The sequence below is a fragment of the Agelaius tricolor genome, unplaced genomic scaffold, assembly GCF_023055355.1.
Source record: "Agelaius tricolor isolate 1412-34295 unplaced genomic scaffold, bAgeTri1.0.p SCAF_5, whole genome shotgun sequence".
Lineage (NCBI taxonomy): Eukaryota > Metazoa > Chordata > Aves > Passeriformes > Icteridae > Agelaius > Agelaius tricolor.
Genome location: NW_027269265.1, coordinates 8230543 through 8241109, shown reverse-complemented (window position 1 = coordinate 8241109; position 10567 = coordinate 8230543). Strand labels below are relative to the sequence as shown.

Genomic DNA, 10567 nt, shown 5'->3' with positions numbered 1-10567 from the left:
AGCTTCCAGTACTGGCCATGCACCCAGCCCGTGGCAGAAGAATAAAAGCAGCTCCGTTAGACTCCCCTGGCTGTTTTCAAGTTATAAAATAGCTATCCCCTCTCCTTTTATTCATTATTTTTAAGCAAAACACTATTAGATTTGGCAATTTCCTGTTTTTTGTAGACTTTTGATCACAGTTATGCAGCATTAGGTTACATTACTCTGGGTGCTTTAATACTCCTAATAATTGTTTTCTAGGTTCGTGAGCGACAGAGCTCACAATTTGTGGTGGTGGTTATCTCTCTGATTTGTGATCACTTTCCATGCAGATGTGCCTGTATACAGCAATTTAGGGGCCATATAAATCAAAATATTTTGTCAATGTATTGGCTGCACTGAGAAAAATCTGAAATTTCTTGTATCTTTTTTCTTTTTTTGTCTTCCTCTGTACTTCCACTGCATCACTAAGAAAGTTTATTGTCTTGTCTTGTGGTAGTAAGAATTTCAGCAGTCTATCTAAAAGGAACAGATCCAGCAATTACAAAACTCACTAAGTAAATGAGGCAGCACTTACATTGCAGAATGCTTACCATCAGTTCTGATAACGCAAGTGGCAAAAAAAAAAAAAACGCTTGATGGGGCTGAAAAGTGTGGTTTTAAAAGTATGTTTGCAAAGCTATCATAAAAAATAGGCAAGGAAATGTATTTTATTAGCTGACTTCAAAAATATTTGTGTAACTCTGTTTGCATCACTGTATATGTCTACATATTTCTGGTTTTTTCAGAATGATCTCAAGGTCATTCAGAGCTCCTGGGAACTTAAGCTATATTTTTCTAGTAAGTTATTTCAGTCTTCCAAGTCCAATTTAAGTATAAACACAGTTTCCATGCACAGCAGGTTTACAGTATCTCTGTTTGCTTATGTTAAAAGTTACCGGCTACCCAGGTCGGTTCAGCCAGTGAGATTGCCCTCTTCAATAAACATTCTGACACCACTCTCAGGTTTTGAGTGTGTGTGTGTTTTGGGGAACGTGTCACCCTGTGTGATGGATTGCTTATTCCATTCCTAGGCTGAGGTGGGAAGCTTTTGGGGTTGTGATGTGTCACAGACCTGATCTCGTTAATGTACCTGGAGCAGTTGAGCACAGTGTCACAGGAAAATGCATTTTGGGATGCTCTGGTGTTGCAGTTGCAATGGAAAGCTGTGAATTCCTTTGCTGGAAAATCTTCTTTGTGAGTATGCCAGCTGAATTGAGGATTTAACAGGCTGAGATTAAGGAGTTGCCTTAATGTTCCTGTTTTACAGGTGAAATCTGAGCAAGAAAATAAATAGGAAAAATATGTTCTGACAGAGGGACTAATCATTCAGCACCTGGACCTGAATTTCATTACAGTTCTTTATTAAGACTTAGATACCCTCTGCAGCAAGTGGTTTTGCATTTGCTAGTCCAGGAACAATCCCAAGAAGGAAATTTCTCTCAGCTACCATTTATTCAAAGGGATAATAACAAAGGGGAACAACTTACTTTTATATGGGTGAGACACACTCCTGCTTTCCTGTTCCCTTTCACTGCTTTTCTGGCTGACAGGCACAGTGACACCAGCCTGGCTAAAGGTGCACTGGGTTCACTGCAAGGATTAGGAGATGATACAATGCAGAGAGGCTGCTCAGCCCCTCAGCTCAGGGGCCAGGAGAGCTCCTTTCCCACCTGGCTTCCAAAGGATGTGGCGAGTTTGCTCAGTAGACTGCCCCAACTACTTTGTTGTGTGTTCCTTGACATCCCTGTGTGTTTGATCCTTTTTAAAGCAGAAATACTAGCAGTGGTATGTGTCCAGAAACTTGGGAAAACAGACATCCATAATTCCAAAGGGTTTAAGGACTGTGTTCATGCCTATTACCCTCAAGGAGATATTTTCAATACTTAGTTTAACTGCTTGCAGAGTCTTTTGGGTTTGATTAGTATTATTCTAGTATCATTTACATTTCTACAGTCCTGTCCCTAGTTCATCACTTCCCAAACTTCTTACACCCTGGATTACTTTTGGCTGTCACAGTTTCTTAGCAGGGCACTGTCCAGATTAATCATTGCACTTGTAATCAAAACAGCTTCCTCTGATGTCCTTCCACAAACCAAGTGCCTTATGCCATCACATCTTCCTTGCCAAGTATGACTAGTAACTTGACTTCCAGAAAACCAAGAATGTGTCAGAATGACAGGTTGCCTTTCACTACATTAAAAACATTCCTTTTTCTCCCTTTTCTGGATTGTTTTCTTTTTATTAAAAAAAAAAAAAAAAAAAAAAAACACAATAAACCAGAAAACCCAGATACAAAGTTGTGAATACTGTCATGGGTAGTTTGCTTACGGGTTCTTCAGCCTCCTGGAGCTGCTGGTCTCCTGCTGTAAAATACTAAAATGTAGATGTTTGTCCCTAGGCTGTAACAGCTGAGAATGGTTTGTGTAAAAGTGTGATAAGCAGCCCAATGAAGAAAAGCAGAAAGTGTGAATAAAAATGTGTGTCTTTCCTGGAAAGGAGAGTATATCAGCTGGCCGAGAGGAAAAGAAGAGAAGTGTCCTGTCTGGTGTAAAGAGTCTTAAGGGAAGATTCACTGGCATTTCTTACAAAAAATGAAATGCCAACATTAGTGTTAAAAAGGAATTCTTTCTGCAGAGTAAACTTCTTTGTTTAACAGACTTCTCTTTCCTTCAAAGCAGTGTTTGCTCTGGGTTACTTCGTGAGTAACTTTTATTACCAGCAAAGTACCAAAACTTTTTTTTTTTTTGGCTGCTCTTTTAAAAAATCCCCTTGAGCTTGGAGTTTCTGCCGGCACAGTCCTTCCCTTCCCCTTGCAGCCCCGCGGTCCTTGGGCAGGCACTCTGCAGAGGGTCAGGTTGCATCCTCATTAGCAGTTTGTTTTATTGCTGTTTGCTTTGGGACACAAGCGGGAACGTTTCCGTCTGCTCGCCGTGGCCCCCGGAGCCAAGCACACCTCTCACCTCAGCCCAGGCTTACAGAGAGTGGACAGCCAGGAATATCCCTTGCAGTACTTCCCTCTTCCCACTGGAGCCTAGCAAGGTGCCTGAGCTGTTGGGTTCACTCATGCAGAGTTAGGCAGCACATTTTCCATAGTGACTTTTGTGTGTGTACGTGTCTGCGTGCACTTTTAATCTCTGTCAATCCCTGTCAGGCTCACTTTGTTCTTTGACATGCTATGGCTCATGAGCAAAAAATCATCAGGTCCTGAGCCTTTCATCTGCAGGGGACTCCTTAATATATTGCAGAGTATCATTACTTTTGATATTTGTGAGTACAGCTGTTACTAAGTTACTACAAGTATGAAAGCCTCAACAACTAGAGGTGTGCTGACTTTCAGTTCTCAAATTCCATTTTTAAAAAATATTTCTAACCCTCATGGTTGCAGGGAAAAATGGGAAATGTAAGTGATGGAAATGTAAATGATGGAAATGTAAATGATGGAAATGTAAGTGATGGAAATGTAAGTGATGGAAATGTAAATGATGGCAAACTTAATGCAGAGTAAACTTCTTTGTTTAACAGACTTCTCTTCAAAGCAGTGTTTGCTCGGGGTTACTTCATGAGTAACTTTTATTACCAGCAAAGTACCAAAACATTTTTTTTTTTTAATGAGCCATTAAGTGGAGGTGATGCCACATGTTTGCTAGAAGGGCTTTGCTGTTGGGGTGACAAATAACCCGGATCCCCAGCTCTGGGCAGAAGAATGCCAGCAGGGGCTGCTGAAGCCAAGAGGCACTGGATCCAGCTGTGTGCCCACATCAGCCCCATCCAGCTGTGATGCCATCAAAGCCATTTTCTTCTGCCTAGAAACTGTTCCCAGAACTTCTTCCTCTGCCTCAGCTCCCTGGGCCACATGCAGTTTTTGCTAAGGTCACATAGGGGTACTAGGAGAGTTGAACACCTTTGCTGTACTGGCTTAGTGAGAAGGATGGATGAAAGTGTCCCAAATGAAGTCTGTTTTGTAAATTCATGTTGGGAATCCTTATGGTTGACAGCATGAAATTGTATCCTCTTCATGTGGGCCGTCCTTGCATGGCCACAGAGATGTTAGTTTTGAGTGCCTTTCTGGGGATCAGATGCATGTTCTTTCTGTAATGAAGTGGCTGCTGTGAAGTTTGCCTTCTAAAGCTTACCCCTTAGGCTCCTGGGGAAAAGCAAGCCTGAAGCTGCCAATATCTAACTTTTAATTATTATTCAGTTCTGGGGCATAACCACCTGGTTACATTCATGAAAGTCAGGAATTGTGCTTATGCAATTCTTTTGGCATTGTAAATAGAGCCCTAGAGAAATTTGTTTTGATTTTAGTCGTAACTTTCCTGAGAGACAACTTTTTGTTTTAATAAATTATTTACATTTCAATTACAAAATACAAAATTAGAGGTGCATGCTGCAGTACAAAATATTATGTTCCAACAATTTTGTTCACCATCAATTGGTTCAGTGCTGCTTTAATGCATGAATAGCCTCAGTCTGAAGAACTTGGAGCAATTATTCCTGAATTTGGTTTGTAAGGACTAACAGCATGATCAAGACAGGCATGGTGTGTGGTATTGCTGATGCGCACCACAGCGAGTTAGAGGAGTATGTCAGTTTGTTTCCCTTAGATGTTTTGATTAGCTCCACCTTGTTTTCAGAAAAAGTGTATCTCTTTTAATAAGAACAACCATGTTGGTCTTTACTTTGCAAAGTCAAGAACTGTCTCCTGGCTGTAGTAGGAAACTCACCTGGGTCTAGTTAGAATAGTGTCATTTTCCAGAAGAAGCTAAAATTTATCCATCTGCCTTGTGAAATGAAGGTCTGATAAGTTGCTTTTTTTGTTTTCTGCCTTTCATCAGTAAAAGCCGTGAACTAAATATGGCAAAAAAAAAAAAAATTAAACATATTCAGTATAAATATAGATATGGATATCATGACATGTAAAATTGGTCTCTAAAAATAGTGAAGGAAAAAAGCTCTGCAACATAAATGTGTAACTAATATGTCAAATAGGTCTTAAGTTATTCACAATATAATATGACAAGTTGCAATATGGTATAAAGTAGAGGAGGGGAGGTGAGAACATGGGAAGCAAATTCTCATTCTTAGCTTTTCAGCTGGGGAAAGAACAAACATGCAGTCTGTGAAAAAAAAGAAACAATATGCATGCAAAATTTAGATACTTTTATATTATTAATTACTATCCAACAAATGTTGCCTACAGCTAACAGAGTGAAAATGATTAGAGAGACTGCTTTGATTTTTCAATAAACTTCTCTCTAAGGAGGGAATAAAGAAAATGATAACACCGTGTTGTTTGTGTTATATAACTATGTACAACCAATATCTGGATCTCATTATGCTGGGAACTGTTCAAATGCAGGTAGAAAAATGGTGTCTTTCACAAAAAAAGCAGCAAAATAATTTGCACAAAAGAACAAACAAAATGAATGTATGGTAATAAGGAACAGCTGAAGGAGAGCAAAAGATCATGAAGGATCTTCTTTTGTTTGCCACATATGTATGCAATAGAGCTGGAAGGAGAAAAGTATTTTGATTTGAACATCAGGGAACCTTGATGTTCCAACAGTTTGAAATTGCCTGTAAAGAAGGACTGGAGCTGGAGCTGTTGGATACTGGAGTGCTGGCCATGGCTGTAGCCATGAGCTGATATCTCTGGGCTCCCCAGTCACCACAGCACTGTGCTGTCCCTGGTGCTCTGCCCTGGGCTGGGGGCATTACAAGCCCAAGGGTCCTTAATCTTCAGGCAATTTGTCTAGCAAGATTTCTTGAAACTGTGGGAGCTGGAAGCCCTGGTCCTCAGGAGACTACCAGCTGGGCTGCTCACAAGCTGGGGCTGGCATGGCTCCAGTGGAAGCTTGCATGTTTTTCAAAGGAATTTAATTGAATACTTGTCTGGATGAAATGTTTCTGTTTGGTAAATTGAGACATTCCAAAATAAAAATATAGTCAGAGAGGCTTTTTTCGCCAGATGTAGGGAGCAGGTACATGTTTTCTAAATCAACATATTTAAATATAAATATATGTATATGTGTTTTCTGTGATAGAAAGGGAGAGAGACACAGCTGACCATTTTTCTGCCTCCTCTTCATTAGACATATTATATAATTTTCCTGTTTATTTCTATTGCACCAGTGATTAGGAACCCAGAGCTTTATTGTGATCATTGGTATCGAATCACAGAACAAAAAAGCCTAAATGTTCTTGTGAGATTCTTGTGGTTGGAAGTGAGTTGGAGAAGAGCTGAGAGGAAGGACAGGGTAAGCACTCCACAACTTAGTTCAAGGAGTTGTAACTTTTCTTCAAAAAACATGTGGTTGAAGGACAGCACAGACCATGGTTCTGGGAGTGCAGTGGCAGTGTGGGATGTGGGCTGGAGATACAGAGCAGCAGGATTTCATTATCAGAGGCTTGATGTCAGGAAGCAATACAAGGGTTGGACTGAGTCAGTTGAAATGATTTAGCAAGTAATCTGCAGGTAGTTGAGCTGATTTTTTGTTGAGGGCTCGCTGGAATTTTAGAATATGAGTCTTTAAAAGATTGGATCTGGAAGAGATTGGATCTCCATAAAAGTTAAAGTTCTGAAAAACAAAATCCTAGGCATTTTATACTGGACTCTCAAAACTGTTGGCACTGACCTTTCCTAACTTGGGAAAGTGCCTGACTTTGAAACCTTGACTTCTTTTTTTTTTTTTTTAAATAAATGTTTTGCATATTTTTCAATTCTTTAGTTGTAGTCCAGAAAAAAAAAAATAACCACAAAAACCAACCCATCCTCCTCTTTCCTATTTGTGATCTATCTTGCTGGAATTATTATTTTGCTCTGTGTTCTTGGAGGCTGCAGAGAAGTTTTCCAGAGCATTTCAATTGGAGATGTGGGCATTAGTATGCCCACAGTAAAACTGAGCCCGAGGATATCCAGCCCTAATCTCTGTCGATCTCCTGGAGCAGCCTGTTTTCATTTTACTTTTGCAGTGCTCCCTCTCTTAATGCCTCTTCCTTGCCTGCAGCCACTTCATTAGAAAGGCTGTGGAGCAGGAGAGGCGGATGTGTTTAGTGCTGACAGGTGTCAAGACCAAAGGAAAGGCAAAGGAAAACTCTTTGTTTGGCTCCCTGCTCCTGTGTGAGGAGTTTGCAGCTCAGCTGAACACGCTGAGCAAGGCATGGGGTGTTGGGGTATGAAGTTGGCTTATGCTGGGCAGGGGATATCAGTGCTTTTAAGCTGGTGGGGATCTATTCACTGCATTGCCTTTTTGCTGAGATTAGATTTGAGATTCTAACCTGTAGGAAGAAATTGCCCTCCTCCACCGAGATCAGGAATTAGATATTGTTTTAACCACAGTGCTCTCCAAAAACTACTACAGTTTTCTGCTTGTATTTTAAAGATATACAGTCCATGTATGCTAATATATCTGCATGAGAAATTGTGAGGACTTAGAGGCAATCTTTGGCAGAGACAATAGAACAGGCTCACAAACAGGTGGTTTTCATCACTGGGTGCATAATGCTGTGAGTATGCTTTAGCCCCTTGCCTGATGCTGCAGAGGAGGCAGTTCTCTCTGGGTGTAAATTGGGATGCATTTGCTGCAGAGGGTATCAAAGTGCTTCCTTCACTGAGGCATCCTGCCTGCTACCTGTACAAAGACCTCTAGGCAAGCAGGTAAACAAACAGCACATAATCTGTCATGGCTAAGGACAGCATTGCTGCTCTGTGTACACAAGGAAGGAAAATATGTTTAGAATGAATGTGGATATTCTGTTCTTCATTCATGTGTGACTGAATTCTAATCTCTTTTAGTGTGCTGTAAATCCAAAATAACATACTGAAGTCAGTGCAGTTCCTGGGGATTTTTGCTACTGTAAATGAGAACAGAATAAAGAATTTTTTTCTCCTTCTCTCTTGTAATGGTGAGAAGAAAAGCTGAATTGTCAGCCTGGCTATGCTTCTTTGCTTTGCTGACTTTGTCATAAAATGGACATCATTTAAACATTCTTTATTTTTTTATATTTAGAATATAGCAGAAGAAGAACCTTGATGGTTTTTTATTTTACAGAAATATAAACATTAAAGTCATTTTTCTTTTACACGTGACTTAGAAAGCATAATTTACATGAAAGGACCCTATTATATACTCTGTCCTGTGTTTGTTTATCTAATTGAATAGAAGAGCATTTACTGCAGTTTCAAAGTTAAGCCAATAAACATTTGTCTTTGTATTGCAGCAGTGATGTTTGACAGTTGGGTTGGGTAACACCCATTTTAACTTGGGTTTATTTTATAGTATTGACGAAGCAAAACTCCAAGTACATTTTCACCCCCTTGCTTGCACTGTTGCCATAAGGTAGATATTTGGCAAAAGATCCTGAAAGCTTTTCTTACAAGCTGCCTGTGTTATTTACATCATCCTTATTCCCTTCACCATATAGATAATCTCACAACTTTACATTTTATTTCACATATCCCTGGATGTCCTTGATGCCTGGTGTGTGAAACAAGATGTAGAGATATGAGCAGAGGGATTTTAAATGGACCTACCTTTATATATTTACAATTAAAATCAAGAGGAAAGCATCAAAAACAAAACTGAACCTATTTCTCTTATGTGCCATGCTCACACCAAAACATCTGTCCATCCACTCTACCTGCTTCAAATCCAGGAACACCATGGTTATAGGGGTGTTAAATGCTTATTTTCACTGTCAGTTAGAAGATGCCGTTGGGGTACTTAGACATAAAAATACCTAAAGACTGCTGTATTGTTTTATTTTTGCTCCATAAATGGCATTCTGGATTGTGCTGCCTGTATCAAATAGCCCCTAGAACATCCCTCCTAATCAGTTCCTTTTGGGAGCAGGATGGTCGGGCTCGTTCTGAAGCCGTGCCAGTGCCAGCAGTGCATGGGGACTACAGATGAGAGCTTTGTTACAGAAGCATGAGATCAATTCACCATTCCAGGCCATGTAGTAAATGCATTCCTGACTGGATGTTACATCGTTTTTATGTTCCTGGGACAGCATTGTACTGTGTCTCCTCACTGAAAGAGCCATGTTCATTAGATACAGGAAGCCCTGCTAATCATCCATAACGCAACATTAACAGCTGCTGGTAGATCTTTGTGTGCCCACTGATCAGGGGAGAGCTCGCAGGAGATTTGGTGCTTCTTTGCTGTGATTGTTTTCCTCAGCATGCTTCAGAATCTGAAGTTCTGTGGAGAGGAAAAAAAATTTAAAAAAAAAAAGGGCAGTTAATCCTTAAGGTTGTAAGGAAAACTTTTAAAACATGCACCAGATGGAAATCAATGCAGTAGTGTCTGCAGGCAGACACATGCACTGAGAAGCAATCTGAAGACTGGCACTATTTGGATTAAAGGCAAAAGAGCTGCAAAGCAATCACACAACTTAGATATCATCAATACAGTACAGGGGCTCTGCAATTCTGCACTGGGCCCTGTCTTGTTTCACATGGTTGATAGCTTTGTTTTTGCCAGTGGCTCAAGATAAACCCAATTTTCTCTCCCGTTGATTTGTGCTCCCTGTCTTTTGTATAGACAACTTCCATTACTTCCTTTAGCAGTGTACACAGATAGCTGACTCAGAAATGGAGCTGACCGGAAAAAAATGTATTTCCAGTCTATGGACAATAAATTTTTATTTCTCCACTTGTTTTCTGCCATTTTCTCACAACAAGAAAAAAAATAAAAAGAGAGAAAAGAGCATAACTGATAAATGGTGAGATGTTTGTTTTGAACTGTTTTGATCTATATGAAACCTTTATGCTGGAGCTGATTAGCCTAGTGGCTGTTTTGTGTATAGTGAAGTCTTCAGGAATCTCTGCAGGGTGCCAACAGTTATTCCTTAGCCCCAGCTTGTGATCTCTGACACCTCTTTGTGGGTGAGATATAGCAGGATTTCTACAGATTATTCTCCAGAACAATCCATTGTTCATGCAGGAGTCCTGCGTGTCTGGCTCCCATCCAGTTTATGGGACAGGCTCTTTGCTGACAGTGTTGCTGATATTGATAGAAAAAATATTAATCCAACATCCTCCTGGTAATACTAAAATAAATTATAAAATAAATTCCAAAGTGGTTTACAGTGTCTGGAAGGAAAATTACATAGCAAATCCCATCTTGTACCCTGGAAGCCAAGTGGTTCCTCAATGTCAGCAGCAACCAGGGGATGTGGCTTCAGAGAGCTGGGTATTCCATGTGACACAGAGGGGATATGGGCCAAAAGCACATGGAAGCCCCTTCATTCCTGATCCTTCCAACACAGGAAAATGCCCATAAACCATAAGAACCTGCTCAGGAGTGAAAGCTCTGCCAAATGAATAGTTCAGAGCTGGTAGCAGCTGCTGGCTGAGACAGGAAGACAGCTGGTGTCTGTGGATAGTGCCCATGGGGAGAACTGCCCTAGGAGGTGGCAAAGGTAAAGCAGAGCAATAATCAAAGAAATGCCCATCCTCTGGGTGGAGGTGTTTGCATGCAGCACCTTGCTGCACACCTAAGTGCCTGGCAGCTCGAGCTTGTTGATACTCTGCAAGACCATA

The 10567-nt window shown here is 40.5% G+C and overlaps 1 long non-coding RNA gene across 1 annotated transcript in view; it reads right to left on the bottom strand.

The window, feature by feature from the left end:
• Positions 1-8564: 8564 nt before the first annotated feature.
• LOC139590657 (uncharacterized) overlaps positions 8565-10567 on the bottom strand; it is an 85885-nt gene continuing 83882 nt past the window's right edge. Inside the window, exon 3 of the long non-coding RNA XR_011679386.1 lies at positions 8565-9224. This is a non-coding gene — a long non-coding RNA (uncharacterized lncRNA). The remainder of the gene's footprint in view (positions 9225-10567) is intronic.